This window comes from Ranitomeya variabilis, chromosome 4 (assembly GCF_051348905.1).
Source record: "Ranitomeya variabilis isolate aRanVar5 chromosome 4, aRanVar5.hap1, whole genome shotgun sequence".
Taxonomy (NCBI): domain Eukaryota; kingdom Metazoa; phylum Chordata; class Amphibia; order Anura; family Dendrobatidae; genus Ranitomeya; species Ranitomeya variabilis.
The window spans coordinates 113,290,578-113,305,548 of NC_135235.1; positions in this window are offsets into that span (position 1 = coordinate 113,290,578).

Genomic DNA, 14,971 nt, shown 5'->3' on the forward strand with positions numbered 1-14,971 from the left:
GTTCCGGAGTATTTGTTGGACTATCAGGATGTATTCAGTGAGTCCAGGTCCAGTGCCCTTCCTCCTCATAGGGACTGTGACTGCGCTATAGATTTGATTCCTGGTAGTAAATTTCCTAAGGGACGATTATTTAATTTATTTGTACCTGAGCATGCCGCAATGCGTTCTTATATAAAGGAGTCTTTGGAGAAGGGACATATTCGTCCATCCTCTTCCCCTCTTGGTGCGGGATTCTTTTTTGTAGCCAAGAAAGACGGGTCTTTGAGACCTTGTATAGACTATCGGCTTCTGAATAAAATCACGGTCAAATTTCAGTATCCTTTGCCACTATTGTCGGACTTGTTTGCTCGGATTAAGGGTGCCAAGTGGTTCACCAAGATAGATCTTCATGGTGCGTACAACCTTGTGCGCATTAAGCAGGGAGATGAATGGAAAACTGCGTTCAATACGCCTGAAGGTCATTTTGAGTACTTGGTGATGCCTTTTGGGCTTTCTAATGCTCCTTCAGTGTTTCAGTCTTTTATGCATGACATCTTCCGGGAGTATCTAGATAAATTTATGATTGTTTATCTGGATGATATTCTGTTTTTTTCTGATGATTGGGATTCTCATGTAAAGCAGGTCAGGATGGTGTTTCAGGTTTTGCGTGATAATGCTTTGTTTGTGAAGGGCTCAAAGTGTCTCTTTGGAGTGCAGAAGGTTTCCTTTCTGGGTTTCATTTTCTCCCCTTCTACAGTAGAGATGGACCCAGTCAAGGTCCGAGCTATTCATGATTGGACTCAACCCACATCTGTTAAGAGTCTTCAGAAGTTCTTGGGTTTTGCTAATTTCTACCGTCGTTTTATTGCTAATTTCTCTAGCGTTGTTAAACCTTTGACGGATATGACCAAGAAAGGTTCTGATGTGGCTAATTGGGCTCCGGCAGCCATGGAGGCTTTCCGGGAGCTGAAGCGCCGGTTTACTTCGGCGCCTGTTTTGTGCCAGCCTGATGTCTCACTTCCCTTTCAGGTTGAAGTGGACGCTTCTGAGATCGGTGCAGGGGCTGTTTTGTCGCAGAAAGGCTCTGGTTGCTCTGTGATGAGACCTTGTGCTTTTTTTTCTAGGAAATTTTCGCCTGCGGAGCGGAACTATGATGTTGGTAATTGGGAGTTGTTGGCCATGAAGTGGGCATTTGAGGAGTGGCGTCATTGGCTCGAGGGAGCTAAGCATCGTGTGGTGGTCTTGACGGATCACAAAAATTTGATGTATCTCGAGTCTGCTAAGCGCCTGAATCCTAGACAGGCTCGTTGGTCGTTGTTTTTCTCCCGTTTTGACTTTGTGGTCTCGTACCTGCCTGGTTCGAAGAATGTGAAGGCTGATGCTCTTTCTAGGAGTTTTTTGCCTGACTCTCCGGGAGTCTCAGAGCCAGCTGGTATTCTTAAAGAGGGAGTAATCTTGTCGGCCATTTCTCCTGATTTGCGTCGTGTGTTGCAGAGATTTCAGGCTGGTAGACCTGACCCTTGCCCACCTGATAGACTGTTTGTTCCTGATAAATGGACCAGCAGAGTTATCTCCGAGGTTCATTCCTCAGTGTTGGCGGGGCATCCTGGGATTTTTGGTACCAGAGATTTGGTGGCTAGGTCCTTTTGGTGGCCTTCCTTGTCGCGGGATGTGCGTTCTTTTGTGCAGTCATGTGGGATTTGTGCTTGGGCTAAGCCTTGCTGTTCTTGTGCCAGCGGGTTGCTGTTGCCCTTGCCCGTCCCGAAGAGGCCCTGGACACACATTTCCATGGATTTAATTTCAGATCTTCCGGTGTCTCAAGGTATGTCTGTCATCTGGGTGGTGTGTGATCGCTTTTCCAAGATGGTCCATTTGGTGCCCTTGCCTAAGTTGCCTTCCTCTTCTGATCTGGTTCCTTTGTTCTTTCAGAATGTGGTTCGCTTGCATGGCATTCCTGAGAATATCGTGTCTGACAGAGGATCCCAGTTTGTGTCCAGATTCTGGCGATCTTTTTGTGCTAAGATGGGCATTGATTTGTCGTTTTCATCTGCCTTTCATCCTCAGACTAATGGCCAAACGGAGCGAACCAATCAGACGCTGGAGGCTTATTTGAGATGTTTTGTTTCTGCGGATCAGGATGTTTGGGTGACCTTCTTGCCATTGGCTGAGTTTGCCCTCAATAATCGGGCTAGTTCCGCTACTTTGGTTTCGCCATTTTTCTGCAACTCTGGTTTTCATCCTCGTTTTTCCTCGGGTCATGTTGAACCTTCTGACTGTCCTGGGGTGGATTTCGTGGTGGATAGGTTGCAGCGGATTTGGAATCATGTGGTGGACAACTTGAAGTTGTCACAGGAGAAGGCTCAGCGTTTTGCCAACCGCCGCCGCGGTGTGGGTCCCCGACTTCGTGTTGGGGATTTGGTTTGGTTATCTTCTTGGTATGTCCCTCTGAATGTTTCCTCTCCTAAGTTTAAGCCTCGCTTTATTGGTCCTTATAAAATTTTGGAAGTCCTTAATCCAGTGTCTTTTCGTTTGGATCTTCCGGTGTCATTTGCCATTCACAATGTGTTCCATAGGTCTTTGTTACGGCGGTACGTTGTGCCTGTAGTTCCTGCTGTTGACCCTCCGGCTCTGGTCTTGGTTGAGGGCGAGTTGGAGTACGTGGTGGAGAAGATCTTGGATTCTCGTCTCTCTAGAAGGTGGCTTCAGTATCTGGTCAAGTGGAAGGGCTATGGTCAGGAGGATAATTCCTGGGTGGTCGCCTCTGATGTTCATGCGGCCGATTTGGTGCGTGTCTTTCACGCTGCTCATCCTGATCGCCCTGGTGGTCTTGGTGAGGGTTCGGTGACCCCTCCTTAAAGGGGGGGTACTGTTGTGAACTATATTTCTTGGCTCCCTCTTGTGGTCACTAGCGGTATTACACTTGGATCATCTTTCTCCAGGTTGGTACCCACCTGGTTCGTTAGGCCTTGGGTGTTCCTATTTAGACTTCCTGGAAACTCAGTCTAGTGCCTGGAATCGATGTAGTCAGTCTATGTCTGTTTGCTCCTGTCTCCTGGTCTCCTGTTCTTTGCAAGATAAGCTAAGTCCTGCTTTCTTATTTTTGTTTATTCGCTTTGCTTCTATTTTGTTCCAGCTTGTTCATAATGTGATTCCTGATTTTTGCTGGAAGCTCTAGGGGGCTGATATTCTCCCCCCACACCGTTAGTTGGTGCGGGGGTTCTTGGATATTCAGCATGGATATTTTTGTAGGGTTTTTGCTGACCGTATAAGTCTCCTTCCTATTTTCTGCTATTAATTAGTGGGCCTCTCTTTGCTAAATCTAGTTCATTCTTACGTTTGTCTTTTCTTCTTACCTCACCGTTATTATTTGTTGGGGGCTTGTATTATAACTTTGGGGTCCTTTCTCTTGAGGCAAGTGAGGTCTTATTTTCTCTGAAAGGGTTAGTTAGTTCTCCGGCTGGTGCGAGACGTCTAGAATCAACGTAGGTACGTTCCCCGGCTACTTCTAGTTGTTGTGCTAGGATTAGATATACGGTCAGCCAAGTTACCACCTCCCTATGAGCTGGTTTTTGTGTTTGCGGACTTAGCTGGAACTCCTGAGATCCTCTACCACTAGGATCATAACAGGGCTCCAGGAATACAATGACAGAAGGTATCCTTCTGCACTGTATTCCTCCGCCCCTGAGAGAAATAGTCCCTAGTCTCACTTGTGGCACAGCTGTGTGAGAGAATTCCCACGCAGCATTGCCATAAAGTGAGACCCTGAACTCAGGTAACCTCAGTGATGCACTGCAGGAGCCATTGTCTCCTGTCAGTGTGTCACTGAAGGTCTATAGAGCAGTGACATCACCCAATATCACGGTTCTATAGGGGAGATCGTCGTGGGACACTCGTTATTAATTGGACTACGGTGGACAGGTAGTATACGGTTGGTTTATTGTTTTAATCTTTTTGCAGGCGATCGAGTATGGTAAGCATAGTTAAATTAAGAATATTAAAATACTTTTTTCTGGCTGTGTCTTTAATTTTTTTAACCCTTTAACTACTATAGGATTATTAATGGATAAGCGTCTTATTGACACCTCTCCATTATTAACCGGGCTTACTGTCACCTTACGATAGCAAGGTGACATTAACCCATTATTACCCCATATCCCACCGCTACGGGGGAGTGGGAAGAGAGGGGCTAAGTGCCAGAATTGGCGCATCTTACAGATGCACCATTTCTGGGGCGGCTGGGGGCTGGTATTTGTAAACAGGGGGGCCAATATCCATGGCTCCTCTCTAGGCTATGAATATCAGCCTGCAGCTGTATGCGTAGCCTTTCTGGCTATAAAATATAGGGGGACCCCACGTCATTTTTTTTGGGGGGGTCCCCCTATTTTAATAGCCAGTAAAAGCTATGCAGACAGCTGTGGGCTGATATTCATAGTTAGGGAGGGGCCATGGGTATTATCCCCTTCCCAGGCTACAAATATTGGCCCCCGGCCGTCGGCTTTTCCCCTTCTGGCACAGAAAATTGCGCGGGAGCCCACGCCATTTTTTTTTCCCTTTTTTTAATCTGAAACATATTGCTCCTTAACCCCTTTCTGCCAGATGACTGAATAGCACATCAACTGGCAGTATCCCCACTTTGAGGTGGGCTCCGGCGTTGAGCCCACTTCAAAGCCGCAACATGTCAGCTGTTTTCAATAAAAAAAAAATTAAAAAAATTTACATGATCGCTAAACGGCATAGCGAGAAAAATATCAAAAGCCAAAATTATGTTTTTTTGGTCGCCGCTACATTGCATTAAAATGTAATAACAGGCGATCAAAAGATCGTATCTGCACAAACGTGGTATAATTAAAAACGTCAGCTCAGCACGCAAAAAATTAGCCCTCAACCAACCCGATATCTCAGAAAATATAGACGCTATGGGTATCGGAAAATGGCGCAATTATTATTATTATTTTTAGCAAAGTTTGGAATTTTTTCACCAGTACAGTACGCAGCATCCAATCTGCAGCTAATCCGGATGTAATCCGGACAGTGGACACGCACCCTACACTATCCATACATCTGTCAAAAAATATATCTATCCATAGATATATCTATCCAGATATATCTATAGATAGATATATGAATAGATAGATGCATGCATCTATAGATCTATCTATATGTAGATAGATGTCTATTTGTGTGTAATGGAGTGTGGGTTGGACAAATGTAAAAGAGGAGGTTGGACAATAATGACATCACAAATCTTTTTTTTTATATTCATCTATATTTAGCTTTCAAAAACTCATACAAAAACGCATAAAAACTGCACCAAAAGAATTTTAAAAAATGCATTGAAACCGCACAAAAAACTGATTCAAAACCGATGAATGAGCAAAAACCGCACCAAAACCGTGCAAAAACTGCACCAAAAACTGCATCAAAACCGCGCAAAAAATGCAACAAAAACTGCATCAAAACCGCACAAAAAAGCACCAAAACCGGACCAAAAACTGCACTAAAAACGCTTCAGAAAGAAACTGAATCAATACCGCGCAAAAAAACGCACTAAAAACGCATGAATACTGCACAAAAAACACCAAAAACTGCATCAAAACCGCGTAAAAACCGCACCAAAAGCATCAAAAATGCATCAAACCGCGCAAAAAACGCACCAAAAACTGCATCAAAACCGCACAAAAAATGCACCAAAAACCGGACCAAAAACTGCATAAACGCATCAAAAACTGAATCAAAACCGCGCAAAAAACTTACCAAAAACTGCATCAAAACCGCGCAAAAAATGCACTAAAAATGAGCAAAAAAAAGCACCAAAAACCAGACCAAAAACTGCATAAAAACGCATCAAAAACTGAATCAAAACCGTGCAAAAAAATGCATCAAAACCGCACCAAAAACTGCATCAAAACCGCACCAAAAACGCATCAAACCGCGCAAAAACGCAGCTGCGTTTTCTGCCAGGAGATGCAGATTTTGTGCAGAAAATTCTGCACCGAAATCTGCAACATGTGCACCCAGCCTAAAACTGACCTGCCATTATGATTCTCCAGGTCATTACGAGTTCATCAAACATGTCTAGGTTCTTTTTTATCTAAGTGGTGAAAAAATTCCAAACTTTGCTAAAAAAAAAATAAATAATTGTGCCATTTTCCGATACCCATAGTGTCTATATTTTCTGAGATATCGGGTTGGTTGAGGGCTAATTTTTTGCGTGCTGAGCTGACGTTTTTAATTATACCACTTTTGTGCAGATACGATCTTTTGATCGCCTGTTATTACATTTTAATGCAATGTAGCGGCGACCAAAAAAACATAATTTTGGCTTTTGATATTTTTCTCGCTACGCCGTTTAGCGATCATGTAAATTTTTTTTTCTTTTTTTTATTGAAAACAGCTGACATGTTGCGGCTTTGAAGTGGGCTCAACGCCGGAGCCCACCTCAAAGTGGGGATACTGCCAGCTGACGTGCTATTCAGTCATCTGGCAGAAAGGGGTTAAGGAGCAATATGTTTCAGTTAAAAAATAGGGAAAAAAAAATGGTGTGGGCTCCCGCACAATTTTCTGCGCCAGAAGGGGAAAAGCCGACGGCCGGGGGCCAATATTTGTAGCCTGGGAAGGGGATAATACCCATGGCCCCTCCCAGGCTATGAATATCAGCCCACAGCTGTCTGCGTAGCTTTACTGGCTATTAAAATAGGGGGACCCCCCAAAAAAAATGACGTGGGGTCCCCCTATATTTTATAGCCAGAAAGGCTACGCAGACAGCTGCGGGCTGATATTCATAGCCTAGAGAGGAGCCATGGATATTGGCCCCCCTGTTTACAAATACCAGCCCCCAGCCGCCCCAGAAATGGTGCATCTGTAAGATGCGCCAATTCTGGCACTTAGCCCCTCTCTTCCCACTCCCCTGTAGCGGTGGGATATGGGGTAATAATGGGTTAATGTCACCTTGCTATCGTAAGGTGACAGTAAGCCCGGTTAATAATGGAGAGGCGTCAATAAGACGCTTATCCATTAATAATCCTATAGTAGTTAAAGGGTTAAAAAAATTAAAGACACAGCCAGAAAAAAGTATTTTAATATTCTTAATTTAACCATGCTTACCAAACTCGATCGCCTGCAAGATTAAAACAATAAACCAACCGTATACTACCTGTCCACTGTAGTCCAATTAATAACGAGTGTCCCACGACGATCTCCCCTATAGAACAGTGACATTGGGTGATGTCACTGCTCTATAGACCTTCAGTGACACACTGACAGGAGACAATGGCTCCTGCAGTGCATCACTGAGGTTACCTGAGTTCAGGGTCTCACTTTATGGCAATGCTGCGTGGGAATTTTCTCACACAGCTGTGCCACAAGTGAGACTAGGGACTATTTCTCTCAGGGGCGGAGGAATACAGTGCAGAAGGATACCTTCTGTCATTGTATTCCTGGAGCCCCTTGAGAGCGGTCTCATCAGCTGATGCTGCTGCTCTCCACGGGAGATCGTCGTGGGACACTCGTTTTAATTGGATATTTGCGGATCAGGGAGTATAGTGTTTGTTTATTATTTTAATATTTTAACAGGTGACACTGGCTTCGGGGATCAAGGTGACAAGGTGATGGTGAGTATATACTCTATGTTATATGTACTGTATGTATGTATTGTATGTACTGTATGTCTATATGTATGTTGTATGTATGTACTGTATGTGGCATGTTGTATGTTGCATGGTGCATGTTGTATGTCGCATATTGTATGCCGCATGATGCAAGTTGAATGTTGCATGCCGCATGGTGCATGTTGTATGTCGAACATTGACGTGACGTCAGCAGAAATTAGTGGCGGCTGCAGCCTGGGGGTCACGTGACCCGGACTGAGCCGCCAGCATAGCGCCCCTCACAGGCTAAAATGCCAACAAAGTATTTACAAAATTCATTAGGGGCCCCGGGAGGATACATTGGGGGGTTAATTGAAAGTAGTGGACAACCCCTTTAATGCTCCTTGAAGGTCAGTGCATACCAATGTCAGGAAAAGCCTGACAGTTGCTTGGTTTGCTTGCTTCAATAAGAAATCCTGAAGGCATCCAAATATGTAGGGAGATTTTCATAGAAAAAAACTACAATATTGATGAACTGACAGCATTTGCGTCTCAGAACAAGCCAATATTGGTACCAGATCAAAGGGACGCCTACAACTACATTTTAAGTTTCAGTGAAACCAACAAAGGTGGGATTGTCTTGCCTGATGCTCCAGGTGGAACAGGAGAGGTTTTAGTAATCAACTTGCTCCTGGCAAAATTTCGACAACAAAAAATGATTGCACTTGCAGTGGCATCTTCTGGAATTGCAGCTACGCTTTTAAAAGGTGGCAGGACAGCACATGCGACATTCAAACTACCACTTAACCTGTCTCATAGTGACAGCCCCGTGTGTAATATTGCCAAGGGATCAGGACTGGCCAAATTGCTTCAAAAATGCAGTGCCATCATTTGGGATGAATGCACCATGTCACACAAAAGGGCTCTGGAAGCCAAACACTACCTGTTATTCCAAGATCAACCCCTGCAGACGAACTCAATGCCTTTCTCAAAGCATCGTACCTTTGGAGAAAAGTAAAGAAAATGTCACTGCACACAATCATGAGGGTCTACATGGCAGGCGATGTTTCTGCTGGACTGTTTTCGAGCCAGCTGTTGACTATTGGAGATGGCAAGGCACCAAGAAACTCAACCACTGGACAGATCAACTTCCCAAGCAACTTTTGTTGCATTGTGACATTCATTGAGTAGTTGAAAGCAAAGGTTTTTGCAAACATTCAATTCCACTTCAAAAATTCTGGCTGGCTGTGTGAAAGGGCTATTCTAGCTCCCATAAATGACAGCGTCAACAAGATCAATCTTCAAATTCTAAATCTCCTTCCAGGTGTGTGCACAACCTACAAGTCAGTGGATACAGTAATAGACCCTGCTCAAGCACTATTTTATCCAACTGAGTTCCTCAATTCCTTGGAGCCACAAGGACCTCCTCCTCACAACCTCTTTCTAAAACCTGGAGCACCTATTCTGCTATTGAGAAATTTGGATCCACCAAAGCTGTGTAATGGAACAAGACTCTTAATTACGAACCTGTTTCCACATGTAATTGAGGCAACCACTTTGACAGGATGTGCCACAGGAGAAGATGTTTTCATTCCAACAATTCCTCACATTCCATCTGATTTGCCTTTTGATTTTAAGCGCCTCCAGTTACCTGTTTGACTGGCATTTGCTATGTCCATCAACAAGGCTCAGGGACAGTCCTTGAAAGTAGTTGGAATTGATTTACAATCTCCATGCTTTTTTCATGGTCAACTTTATGTGGCCTGTTCAAGAGTTGGAACAGCCAAAAATCTGTTCGTCTTTGCACCTGAAAGAAAAACTAAGAATGTTGTTTTAAAAAAGGCTCTCGAATAAGTAGTAGAAGATTACCTCAAATTACTTGGCCAATTTAGTTATATCTGTGTGGAATATTTCTGGTGTTGAAATATATGTTGTGAAATGCTTCTATTAGCTTAGTTTTTGCATTTCAATAATTACATTCCTAACTATTTGTTTTGTGGTTTTTGCGTGCAGAATAAATTTTTGTTAACACATTCTCTTTTGCTAACAGCAGTTATTAACCCGGGCAGAGCTGGGTAGTACAGCTAGTGTATATATGTGTATATATATATATATATATATATATATATATATATATATATATATATATATATATATGTATATATATATGTATATATATATATATATACACACCCACACACTTCCTCTGTAAAACAGACATACACACACTGCCCCAATGCAAAAAATATACATACACACACACACACACACTGCCCCTCTGCACAATATATACACACACTGTCCCTCTGCTCAATATATACCATGTACTGTCTCCCTGCAAAATATATACACACTGCCCCTCTGCAAAAGATGTATACACACTGCCCCTTTGCAAAATATGTATACATATACATACATGCACACACAAACACAACCTTTCTTCAAAGTATATACTCACACACACTGCCCGTCTGCAAAATATTTACTAACACACAAACACAGATACAAACACACTCCCTCTGAATAAAGCAGCCCCCCATCCCCACCTCTCTCAAAACTAAACATAATACATTTAATGTCCAGCTCCTGCTCGAGCTCTTCCCATTGCACGCCCGCAATGTTTTTATTCCTCTTCGGCCCCGGCAGCAATGTTGTACATTGGACCTGGGGCTGACAGCATCAGCGGGGAGGCACATAGATCACCGGGGGGGGGGGGGGGGTAGGCACGAAGATCACAGGGGGCACGTAGCTGCAGGGGACAGAGATCACAGGGGGCACAGAGATCACATGGAAGCTCAAACATCACAGGGAGTACATAGCAGGGGGCAGAGTGATCACAGGGGGCGCACAGATCACAGGGGGGCACAAAGCTGGTGGCCACAGAAATCATAGAGGGCACATAGCTGGGGTACAGGGATCACATGGAGACATATAGCTATGGGGCACAGAGATCATAGGGGGGCACATAACTGGGGCCAGAGAGATCACATTGGGGCACACAGCTGAGGGTCACAGAGATCACAGGGGGCATATAGATGGGAGCAGAAAAATCACAAGGGGCATATAGTTGGGGGGCACAGAGATCATATTGGTGCACACAGCTGGGGGGCCACAGAGATCACAGGGGGTACATAGCTGAGGGGCACAGACCACCAGCAGAAAGGCACAGAGCTGCGGGCACAGAAACCACCAGCACACATAGAGCTGCCAGCACAGAGATCGCTGTGGGCTCTCTGGTAGCAGCTCCTCTTCCGGGAGGACGGGAGCGCATTGGGCGCTAAACCTCCCCACCCGATGACGTCATCACACTTGTGCAAGCAGCGTTCTGTACTGAACGCTGCATACCATGCACTTGGGGGTTAAAGGGCCGGTAGCTGGCAGGATACGACTGCCTCCCGAGCATTGTGGACTCCTGGGACCTGCCCGTGGGCCGCATAAAAAGGACATCCTTCCATCTCCCCGCATATCTCCCCTCACACACCGCTATGCAGCTTTGGATGTCCGTATAAATTGAAATAAAGGACTTCATTTCACCACAGGAAACAGTGAGTGCTGCCTTTCTGTATTTGTTCATGTTTGTGCACTACTTGTTGGCTACTACACCACAAGCATCAAAAGTTTCCTGTACAGCTGTTATTAGTTTTTAATTAGTTTATCCACTGGTGCCTTCATATTTCTCACGTGTTCTGAATCATGCTATATAGAGTCTGCCTATGAGGGGTGCAATGTACAATATAGAGTCTGCCTATGGGGAGTGCAAAATACTGTATAGAGGCATATGGGGGTGCATTATACTATATGGAGTCTGCATATGGGGAGTGCATTATACTATATTGAAGAATATCTGGTGCATTATACCTTATAGAGGCTATTTATGGGGCCATCATACAGTGTAGGGATTACAGTGAGGGGGCCATCATACAGTACGGGAGATAATATGGGGTCTTTGCACAGTGTGGGGGCCATCACAGAGTGTTGGCGCCATCAAACAGTTTTGGGGCTACTAAGAGGTCAGTATACTGTGTGGGTGGTACTATACAGTGAGGGGTCATTGTACTGTGTTTAAGAGAGCATAATACTGGGTAGAAGAGAGCGTTTTTAGTGGGGAGACTCGGTATATTATATTATTAAATGTAAAGTGAACACTTATTGTTACAGGGAACACAGGTTATTGTGAGGGTAAAAGAGGCATTACTTCTTACTTTCCCCTCTAACACTTTTGAACCCTCCAATCTATTTAAACTCTGCTGCCCGACTAATCCACCTGTCCCCCCGCTATTCCCCGTTCTCTCCCCTCTGTCAATCCCCATTACCCAAAGACTCCAGTTCAAAACCCTTCCCATGGCAAACAAAGCCATCCACAACCTGTCTCCTCCATACATCTGTGACCTCGTCTCACGGTGCTTTCCTGCACGCAACCTCCGATCCTCACAAGATCTCCTTCTCTACTCCCCTCTTATCTCCCCTTCCCACAATCGCATACAAGGTTTCTCTCACGTATCTCCCCTATTCTGGAACGCTCTACCACAACATATCAGACTCTCACCTACCATTGAAACCTTCAAAAAGAACCTGAAGACCTACCTCTTCCGACAAGCCTACAACCTGCAGTAACCACTGATCGACCAAACCGCGGCACGACCAGCTCTGCCCTCACCTACTGTATTCTCACCCATCCCTTGTAGATTGTGAACCCTCGCGGGCAGGGTCCTCTCTCCTCCTGTACCAGTCGTGACTTGTATTGCTTAAGATTACTGTACTTGTTTTTACTATGTATACCCCTCCTCACATGTAAAGCTCCATGGAATAAATGGCGCATAATAATAAATAACAATAATAATAATAGGGGGAAAAATGTGGGCAATGTTTTCTCGGGCACTTGCAATTGGCATTATTGTATTCTAGAGGGTTTGTTTTACCATTTAGAGCGCACACAGTAGGTGCAGTAATAGGGACACATACGGCAGCAGCAGCTCAGTATTGGGGTATTAGCAGGATGAAGAGGTTGTGCAGGTTAGGAATAGATGTAGACGGTGTTGGAAGTGTGAGAAGTGAAATGTGTCTTTGTTGTAATCTCTGCAGCCGAGTTCTGGCTGGAGAAGTTGTCATGTCGGTTTGGGCCAGATGGAAAAGACGGGAAACATGAACAATTCCATCAGAAAGAACGTCACTTGTAAGTCACAATCTGTAGCTGTGCTGTAATCACTTATATGTTCCATAGGACTGGTATCTACCACTGACCACACAGCGGTAATATCAATGATGGTCTTTACATAGAGATTATTTTCAGTAACAGCGTGGTCACCTGCTGAGGTTCTCCTACATCCACTGCTGGGGTGCGCCGCCATAGCTGTAATCAAGGTTACCTGGTTAGTGGCCCACTCAGAAGTTTTGCCCCCCCGAACCAAAATCCTAGCTACGCCTTTAAATTCGGCTTGAAGTGCAGTGCTTACAAGATCTTTGCTAGAGACTCTATAGCGAGCTAATGTATGAGTTGTTTTTCTAATCTAAAATCTCAGTATTCAGGTTTAAAAATACTGTGTTGGCACTTTGCAATAAATAAGGCTGTTTTCACATTTGCGTTGGGCAGAGCTGTGGAGGGCAACGTACTTTCTCCGCTAAGCCCCGCCCACTGTCGCATCTCTTCCATTCAGCTCCGCCTACGTCTGCATGCGCCCTGTGTACCTATCTTTAACATTGGGTACACAGGCCATGCGGATGTATGCGGATGCGTCCCCATGCATCGTTTTGATGCTGCACCGACCACAACAAAATGCAACATGCTCTGATTGATGCAGTTCGGCGCAGCATCAAAACTGTTATGATCCGGTGACCTTGGAGCCGCATGAAAACTTTCTCTGTAGTCGGTGGAACCTGTACTGACCGCAAATCCTGAACTAACACTGCAACTAGAAGTAGCCGTGGGGTGTGCCTAACAAACCCTAGACACCTCGACACAGCCGAAGGACTAAATACCCCTATAGATGGAAATAGGAATGCTATCTTGCCTCAGAGCAGACCCCCAAAGGATAGGCAGCCCCCCACAAATAATGACTGTGAGTAGGAGAAGAATAGACACACGCAGGTAGAAAACAGGATTTAGCAAAAGAGGCCACTCTAGCTAAATAGGAAAGGATAGGACAGATTACTAGGCGGTCAGTATTAAAACCCTTCCAAAAATATCCACAACAGATAATACAAAAAGTTCCACAATCTAACTAAAGACATGGAATGTATATCTGCCACTCCAGAGAATCCAGCAAGACTGAGAAAATACTGACACAATCTAAGCTGGACAAGAAAACACAAAGAACAGCACTGAATTGTGAAGCACACAGCATGTGTGCCACAGGAAAAAAAACCCAGACACTTATCTTTGCTGATTTGGCAGAAAGACAGGAGGAACCAGGCAGAGGTCCACACCTCCCGACAACAATTGACAACTGGCAAGGACTAATGAATCCTGCACACCTAAATACCCCAGTCAGAACTGCAATCAGCAGACACACCTGACCAGGACTGCAACCCAGGGACAACTGCATTACCACCTACTACCACCGGAGGGAACCCAAAAGCAGAATTCACAACAGTACCCTCCCCTTGAGGAGGGGTCACCGAACCCTCACCAGCGCCCCCAGGCCGATCAGGACGAGCCAGATGAAAGGCACGGACCAGATCAGCAGCATGGACATCAGAAGCAAAAACCCAAGAATTATCCTCCTGGCCATAACCCTTCCATTTGACAAGGTACTGAAGCCTCCACCTCGAAAAATGAGAATCCAAAATCTTCTCAACCACATACTCCAACTCCCCATCAACCAAAACAGGGGCCGGAGGATCAACAGAGGGAACAACGGGCACCACATATTTCCGCAATAAAGATCTATGGAAGACATTATGGATAGCAAAAGAGGCCGGAAGCGCCAATCGAAAAGACACTGGATTAATAATCTCAGAAATCCTATAAGGACCAATAAACCGAGGCTTAAACTTAGGGGAAGAGACCTTCATAGGAACATGACGGGAAGACAACCAAACCAAATCCCCAACCCGAAGCCGGGAACCAACACACCGACGACGGTTAGCAAAACGTTGAGCCTCCTCCTGAGACAACACCAAATTGTCCACCACATGAGCCCAAATCTGCTGCAACCTGTCAACCACAGAATCCACACCAGGACAGTCAGAAGGCTCAACCTGCCCAGAAGAAAAACGAGGATGAAAACCAAAATTACAAAAAAAAGGCGAAACCAAAGTAGCCGAACTAGCCCGATTATTAAGGGCAAACTCGGCCAATGGCAAAAAGGCCACCCAATCATCCTGATCGGCAGACACAAAGCATCTCAAATAAGTCTCCAAAGTCTGATTAGTTCGCTCGGTCTGGCCATTTGTCTGAGGATGAAATG